The 8,130-nt window shown below is 45.9% G+C and overlaps 1 long non-coding RNA gene across 1 annotated transcript in view; it reads left to right on the top strand.

The window, feature by feature from the left end:
- Positions 1-8,130, top strand: part of LOC107834609 (uncharacterized) — an 18,218-nt gene that overhangs the window by 1,668 nt on the left and 8,420 nt on the right. The window contains exon 2 of the long non-coding RNA XR_001660415.1: positions 3,273-3,275. This is a non-coding gene — a long non-coding RNA (uncharacterized LOC107834609). The remainder of the gene's footprint in view (positions 1-3,272; positions 3,276-8,130) is intronic.

Here is an 8,130-nt window from a genome sequence, read left to right as displayed (position 1 = left end):
TCGGCATCCTGCATGTTTTAGTCTCTAGGGAGAGAACTAAAACGTGCAGGATGCCGACCCTCCAGGACCCACTTTGGACACCCCTGGATTAAACAGAGCTTAGGATATGATTTTAGAACTTATGCTCTGGGCTCTGCCATAACTTTTTCCCTGACCCATCTGCTGTGCTCCTTGTCCTCCATGATACTTTTTGCTGCTCTGTAATAAATCTCTGAGGAGTTCAGATAACAACTAAATCTATACAGAAATTAATTTACTCACAGGTGGACTTTGTTTTTTGATGCCGATGAATTCCAAAGTGCAACTAGATAAAGAAAGAGAGCTATAAATGCATGCCGTACTTTTCAGTTTTAAATTAGAAAGCATTTTTGAAAACCAAGTGACATTGACATTGAAGCTCAAGAGTGTGGGCTGTAATGTGCAGAGTGACTTTGGTAATTATGTTGACTTGTTGGATTCAGTATGACTGCTGTGTTCAGACGTCCAGAAACCTGAGATGAACCACTTCACCTCCTCCATCATGGCTTCCTGTCATTCATTTTCAGTGTTTATGGTTAGTTTAGATGCCACATGTTCAGCCCTTGTCAAAAGTAAGCCGTTTGTTTTTGCATTTAAAATCTACTTCACATATCACATACAATTAATTGAAAAACACACAGCTAACAAGCACAAGGATAGTAATGCCGGGGGAGTTGAGCAGAACAGATGAAAAGACCATAGCTTGACATCAACTGCAAGTAAGTGATCCAAATCAGATGAATCCCTCCCTCATTCCAATCTCTGGAAACATCAGCAGATATCCTTAAAGTTTAGTCTCACAATATTCCACCATGAATGTCTTCCATTCTGTCAAACTTCATCAGAATCCAGACAATGCTAGCTTGGCCATTACCGTCGTTCACAATTCTGCTCAATTCTCATCTCCCTTCAGTGCTGTCTGGGATTTCTCCCAGTTCAAATTAATTTTAATGCAATGAAAGGACCTAATGTGTGTGGAGGCATTATAGAGCCCTGCATAAAGACAAGACACCATAGTAAAATTACATGGCAAAAAGAATATTTTTAAGCATAAAAATAAATATTACTTGTAATCAAATGTTGTCTCTTGTGACATAAGAATGGTTACAAAGTAACAAGCCCATAAAACAGAAAATATTCAGGATTTATTTGTTGGCTTCACAAAAGTCACTTGTTCTTCAATTTAAAGCTTTAAACAGAATTTTCACTTTGCCTGTTGTGGATTTATTATCCACTTGATGTTGCAGTAGAGCAGATGAAGCACCATGTCAGCTCATGTGTCAAACAGTTTGATGGAAAGTCTCAGTGCATCATGAAGCTTCATTTCGCCGTCACTGATATATGTGACAGTAGCGCTGACAAAATGGTGGCGGCGGTTTTTGGCATGTGCCGGTCAGGAGGGAAACTACCATCTTTACACAGGGAAAAAAAGCAGCTGGAACAGCAGAGCAATCAGATTAGTCCTAGAGAGACTGGGTGTGGTCAGGGGCGTGTCTTAAAATGAGAAGAGTCATAGGGTTAGATCACCAATGAAGGCATCCAAAAGTGAAAACATGAACAAAAATTAACACATACATAATACCAAACATTTTGACATTACTGTTAGGGTTGCTATTAACAAGAATCCTAAAGTCAAGTTTGTTAATTACTACTTTGTACAACATAATTCCAATCACTGATAGACAGACAGACAGACAGACAGACAGACAGACAGACAGACAGACAGACAGACAGACAGACAGATAGATAGATAGATAGATAGATAGATAGATAGATAGATAGATAGATAGATAGATAGATAGATAGATAGATAGATAGATAGATAGATAGATAGATTGATTGATTGATTGATTGATTTATGTTTCTCTGGCTGTTTAACTGTTCAACTTTACTTTGCAAATTATTTTAACTAAACAAAACACCTGTGCAGTTCTGAAAAGAAAAAGAAAAAAAAATAACTCTCTCATGCCTCCTTTCAGCTTATTTCCAATACATCAGTAGCAAAAGCAAATGTTTTGTGGGAAACATCTCTCTTCATTAAAATGACAAGTTTCATCAAGTTTGGAAAACTGAAACCTTTAACTCTTTGCAGTGTCAAGTATGTACTTGACCTTTTGGTGTCAGGTAGACCAACCTCTGAACAAAAGAAGTTTTTCCTGGTATTTAAATGCCTCCACAAAAACAAATGAAAACAAATCTTTAGTGAGTGTAAAATGTTGGGGTTTGGTTGGGGCTATGGCAGCATTTTATGCCTTTTCCCAAGCTCTGCAACTAAAATCAATGCGTCAGACAGCAAAGCTCTCAGGGTGGATAAGTGAGTGTGTTCAACATGTGTTCCACAAATCCTGTTGGCAATCGTCTTGTCTGTTCCTGCTGAGCCGAAACTTGTGGAAATCCCCCACTGGAGGCTCAGGACTGCTGGCTTAGGGTGAAAAAACACCCACGCTGAGCCAAGAAAGCAACTCCGTTGGCTTTTATTTCCTTGTTGTGACATTTCAGCATGCTGACCAGAATGAAAAGAAAGCTTTTATGATCTATTCCTCATAGATAAACCTCCATAAAAAAAAATCATAAATTCATTTTACAGGCAAATGTACCACAGAGCATTGTTCTGCTAGTTACTGATCTGCAGGATCTATTGCTGTCAATCATTCAAAACAAGACTAGATTAGAAAAATGGGTCAAAGCAGAAAAGGTGAATGAAAAGTTTGTTTTGAGCTGTCAAATGAGCCGCTGAGCCTCATTTGAAAAGAAATAAATGTACCACTTTTCTGAAGAATATATTTCTAAAAGATCTTTTCATAAATAAGAAAAATCTGTGACACTTAAAACCCACATCTTTAAAAATACATTTATTGTGGATTTTTTTTTCAAATTTATTCTTTCTTTTGTTCACTTCGTCTGATCATTTATTTGTCTTTAAAAAGTAATCTGTGATTTATCCTGTGAAATTAAGCTGAACAAAAATAAATATAGGAAGGAAATACGTAACAATATAAGGGTGCATTAACTTGGCTGCAAAAATATTCACACTTAGGGTTGCCACCTTTCAGAAATCCAAATAAGGGACGTCCACTACGGCGCGTGGCCCTACTCTCACGGGGTGGGATGTCTGCTGCAGTGATAGACATTATTTTATGGCGGTGTTTTTTGTCTTTAAAAAGTGATCCATAGAGCAATCATTCATGCATAGTTGGTCAGAGTACCCCAAAACTGTACTCCAATCAGAGTAGCATACTTTAAATATGTTAAAGCACGTGTAAAAAGTATTTGGTAAACCACTGAGTAACTGATCATAACACCTGATTTAATATTCAAAATGTGTCCTCAGACAACTAAAAGTATAAAAGTTGTGTGAACATTCTGATATTTTACAGAGTACTACTAAAATATTAATATAAATAAGGAGTTACTCTTGGAGGCTGGTTCTAGACCAGATTTACCACAAGGGCCAGGATAGTTGGTGTTTTTTCATGGTGACACTTGAAAAAGAATGAAAAGAAAAAAAAATCAGAGCAATATTTCATCATTTGATATTATAAGTGAGCCAAAGAGCCACTTTTGTCTCCAAAGATCCAGGTTGCAGATCCCTGGCAGATGGAAAGTGTAATCATATACAGCAGCTAAAAGTGCAGCACTATAATTTTTAATTTGTTGTTAAAGTAAAATTGTGAAGGTTAAAAAAAGGGATCCACCACTGAGTTTTAACATAAGACATTTATTTAGTATAACTTCTTTGGTACCCCGTTGGCCCTCAACTAGAACCGCCAAAGGCTGCAGGTTTATGTCTGGTACATTAATAATACATTAAACAACCACTGAACAATGAATTCATAAAATATATCAACATTTCAAAATAAAACCTACAGAAAGCCCTAGCAAACATTTTAAAGTAGGAAATATTTATGTATTTAGTGTTAATCTATTTGTATGACTTGTTCTTTAAATGATTATTTGTATTATTTTGGCTGATATTATTATACATTAAATAAGCAAATAATCAAACCAATATAGTTGACTAAAAGCACAATAAGAAACTTAGTCATAGCAAAATGTTACCTTATCAGGGTCTGCTGTGTTCCTCTCCTGATCTATTCTGTCTAGTATCATACAGCAACACACTGCGCCACGACTGACACTTTTATTATTATTTTTTTTTTATTTGCCTGTATTCATCTTGACTAACATTATTCAGCCTGCGATTTGCGTCTTCCTTCTCAAATCTATATCTTTACGAGAGGTTTTCCTTCTAAGGACGGTGTGTGGTGATCTGTGTTTTCTGGGTATTTATTTCTTGGGTTCTCTGTGTTTATTAGTCTGTTCCCCTGAGTGTCTCTGTCTTCCCTGTTGATTGATCCCAGCTGTGTCTCATTTCTTTGATTACCCTCCCAGTGTATTTAGTCCCACCTGTTGTCTTTGTATGTTCAAGGCGATTCTGGTCCACCATCCGACCATACACACGGATCCTCGTCGTGTGTACGTCATATGTCGTCTGCCAGTTCCTTGTGCTCCCTGTGCTGCCATTGTTGGATTTATCATTAAAACCACCATTCATCTTCATCCTGGGTCTGCAGGATGGGCCTCCTCGGGGAAGACCCATAGATGAGGGTGGGAACGTAGATGAAAGTGGGAACGTAGATCGACCGGTAAATCGAGAGCTTTGCTTTGTGACTCAGCTCCCTCTTCACCACGACGGACCGGTACAGCGCCCGCTTCACGGCAGACGCTGCGCCAATCCGTCTGTCGATCTCCCGCTCCCTTCTTCCCTCATTCGTGAACAAGATCCCCAGATACTTAAACTCCTCCACTTGAGGCAGGACGACCCCCCTGACCCGGAGAAGGCATTCTACCTTTTTCCGGCTCAAGACCATGGCCTCGGATTTGGAGGCACTGAGCCTCATCCCGAACCGCTCCAGCGAGAGCTGCAGGTCACGATCTGATGAAGCCAACAGGATCACATCATCCGCAAAAAGCAGAGATGTGATCCTAAGGCCACCAAAATGGATCCCCTCAACACCTTGGCTGCACCTAGAAATTCTGTCCATGAAAGTAATGAACAGAATTGGTGACAAAGGGCAGCTTTGGTGGAGTCCAACTCTCACCGGAAACGAGCCCGACTTACTGCCGGCAATGCAGATCAGGCTCTCACACCGGTCATACAGGGACCTGACAGCCCATATCAAAGGGCCCGGTACCCCATACTCCCGGAGAACCCCCCACACAGCCCCCCTAGGGACACAGTCGAATGCCTTCTCCAAGTCCACAAAACACATGTGGACTGGTTGGGCGAACTCCCATGCACCCTCCAGGACCCTGCTGAGGGTGTAGAGCTGGTCCAGTGTTCCACGACCAGGACGAAAACCACACTACTCTTCCTGAATCCGAGGTTCAACTATCCGACAGACCCTCCTCTCCAGGAACCCTGAATAGACCTTACCAGGGAGGCCTAAGAGTGTGACCCCCCTGTAATTGGAGCACACCCTCCGGTCCCCCTTTTTAAACAGGGGGACCACCACCCCAGTCTGCCAATCCAGGGGAACTGNTTTTCCGGCTCAAGACCATGGCCTCGGATTTGGAGGCACTGAGCCTCATCCCGAACCGCTCCAGCGAGAGCTGCAGGTCACGATCTGATGAAGCCAACAGGATCACATCATCCGCAAAAAGCAGAGATGTGATCCTAAGGCCACCAAAATGGATCCCCTCAACACCTTGGCTGCACCTAGAAATTCTGTCCATGAAAGTAATGAACAGAATTGGTGACAAAGGGCAGCTTTGGTGGAGTCCAACTCTCACCGGAAACGAGCCCGACTTACTGCCGGCAATGCAGATCAGGCTCTCACACCGGTCATACAGGGACCTGACAGCCCATATCAAAGGGCCCGGTACCCCATACTCCCGGAGAACCCCCCACACAGCCCCCCTAGGGACACAGTCGAATGCCTTCTCCAAGTCCACAAAACACATGTAGACTGCTTGGGCGAACTCCCATGCACCCTCCAGGACCCTGCTGAGGGTGTAGAGCTGGTCCAGTGTTCCACGACCAGGACGAAAACCACACTACTCTTCCTGAATCCGAGGTTCAACTATCCGACAGACCCTCCTCTCCAGGAACCCTGAATAGACCTTACCAGGGAGGCCTAAGAGTGTGACCCCCCTGTAATTGGAGCACACCCTCCGGTCCCCCTTTTTAAACAGGGGGACCACCACCCCAGTCTGCCAATCCAGGGGAACTGCCCCCGATGTCCATGCGATATTGCAGAGTCACGTGAGCCAACACAATCCTACAACATCCAGAGCCTTAAGGAACTCCGGGCAGATCTCATCCACCCCCTGGGCCCTGCCACCGAGGAGCTTTTTGACCACCTCGGCGACCTCGTCCCAAGAGATTGGAGAGCCCAACCCAGAGTCCCCAGGCTCAGCTTCCTCAACAGAAGGCATGTTGGTGGGATTGAGGAGGTTTTCAATGTATTCTGCCCACCGGCCCACAACATCCCGAGTTCAGGTCAGCAGCACACCATCCCCACTATAAACAGTGTTGGTGCTGCACTGCTTCTCCCTCCTGAGACGTCGGATGGTGGACCAGAATCGCCTTGAAGCTGTGCGGAAGTCTTTCTCCATGGCCTCTCCAAACTCCTCCCACGCCCGAGTTTTTGCCTCAGCAACCATCTGAGCCGCATGCCGCTTCGCCCGCCGGTACCCATCAGCTGCTTCTGGAGTCCCACAGGCCAAAAAAGCCCGATAGGACTCCTTCTTCAGCTTGATAGCATCCCTCACCAAAGGTGTCCACCAACGGGTTCGAGGGTTGCCGCCGGGACAGGCACCAACAACCTTGCGTCCGCAGCTCCGATATGCCGCCTCTGCAATGGAGGCACAGAACATGGTCCACTCAGACTCAATGTCTCCCACCTTTCCCGGAATGTGTTCAAAGTTCTGCCGGAGATGGGAGTTAATGCTCCGTCTCACAGGGGACTCCGCCAGACGTTCCCAGCAGACCCTCACTACCCGTTTGGGCCTGCCACCACCGGAGCCAACTCACCACCAGGTAATGGTCAGTGGACAGCTCCGCACCTCTCTTCACCCAAGTGTCCAAGACATACGGCCGTAGATCCAATGAAATGATGACAAAATCGATCATTGAAGTATGGCCTAGGGTGTCCTGGTGCCAAGTGCACATATGGACACCCTTATGCCTGAACATGGTGTTCGTGATGGATACTCTGTGATGAGCACAGATGTCCAACAACAGAACACCACTCGAGTTCAGATTGGAGGGGGCGTTCCTCCCAACCACGCCCCTCCAGGTCTCACTGTCATTGCCCACGTGAGCGTTGAAGTCCCCCAGTAGAACAAGGGAGTCCCCAGGAGGGGCACTCTCCAGTACCCCCTCTAAGGACTCCAAGAAGGGTGGGTAATCTGAACTGCTGTTCAGCCCGTAAGCACAGACAACAGTCAGAACCTGTCCCCCAACCTGTAGGCGGAGGGAGGCTATCCTCTAGTTCACCGGGGTAAACCCCAACGTACAGGCGCCAAGATGGGGGGCAACAAGTATGCCCACTCCTGCCCGGCGCCTCTCACCGTGGGCAACGCCAGAGTGGAAGTATGTCCAGCCCCTCTTCAGGAGACTGGTACCAGAACCAGAGCCATGCATCAAGGTGAGGCCGACTATTTCTAGCCGGAACCTCTCAGCCTCGCACACTAGCTCCGGTTCCTTCCCCACCAGAGAGGTGACATTCCACGTCCCAAGAGCCAGTTTCTGCAGCCGAGGGTCAGACCGCCAGGGTCCCCTCCTTCGGCTGCCGCCCGTAACACAATGCACCCGACCCCTTTGGCCCCTCCTACAGGTGGTGAGCCCGTTGGAAGGGGGACCCACGTCTCCTCTTCTGGCTGAGCCCGGCCGGGCTCCGTGGGTGCAAGCCCGGCCACCAGGCGCTCGCCATCGTGCCCCACCTCCAGGCCTGGCTCCAGAGGGGGGCCCCGGTGACCCGCGTCCGGGCGAGGGGAAACTAGGTCCAACGTTATTGCTCGTCATAGGGGTCTTCAGGCTGCGCTTTGTCTGGTTCCTCACCTAGGACCTGTCTGCCTTGGGGCATAATGCTACCAGGGGCATAAAGC

Source organism: Poecilia formosa, unplaced genomic scaffold, assembly GCF_000485575.1.
Source record: "Poecilia formosa unplaced genomic scaffold, Poecilia_formosa-5.1.2 Scaffold687, whole genome shotgun sequence".
Classification (NCBI taxonomy): Eukaryota; Metazoa; Chordata; class Actinopteri; order Cyprinodontiformes; family Poeciliidae; genus Poecilia; species Poecilia formosa.
Note: the sequence above shows the minus strand (reverse complement) of the source record. Positions and strands in the feature narration are given on the sequence as shown.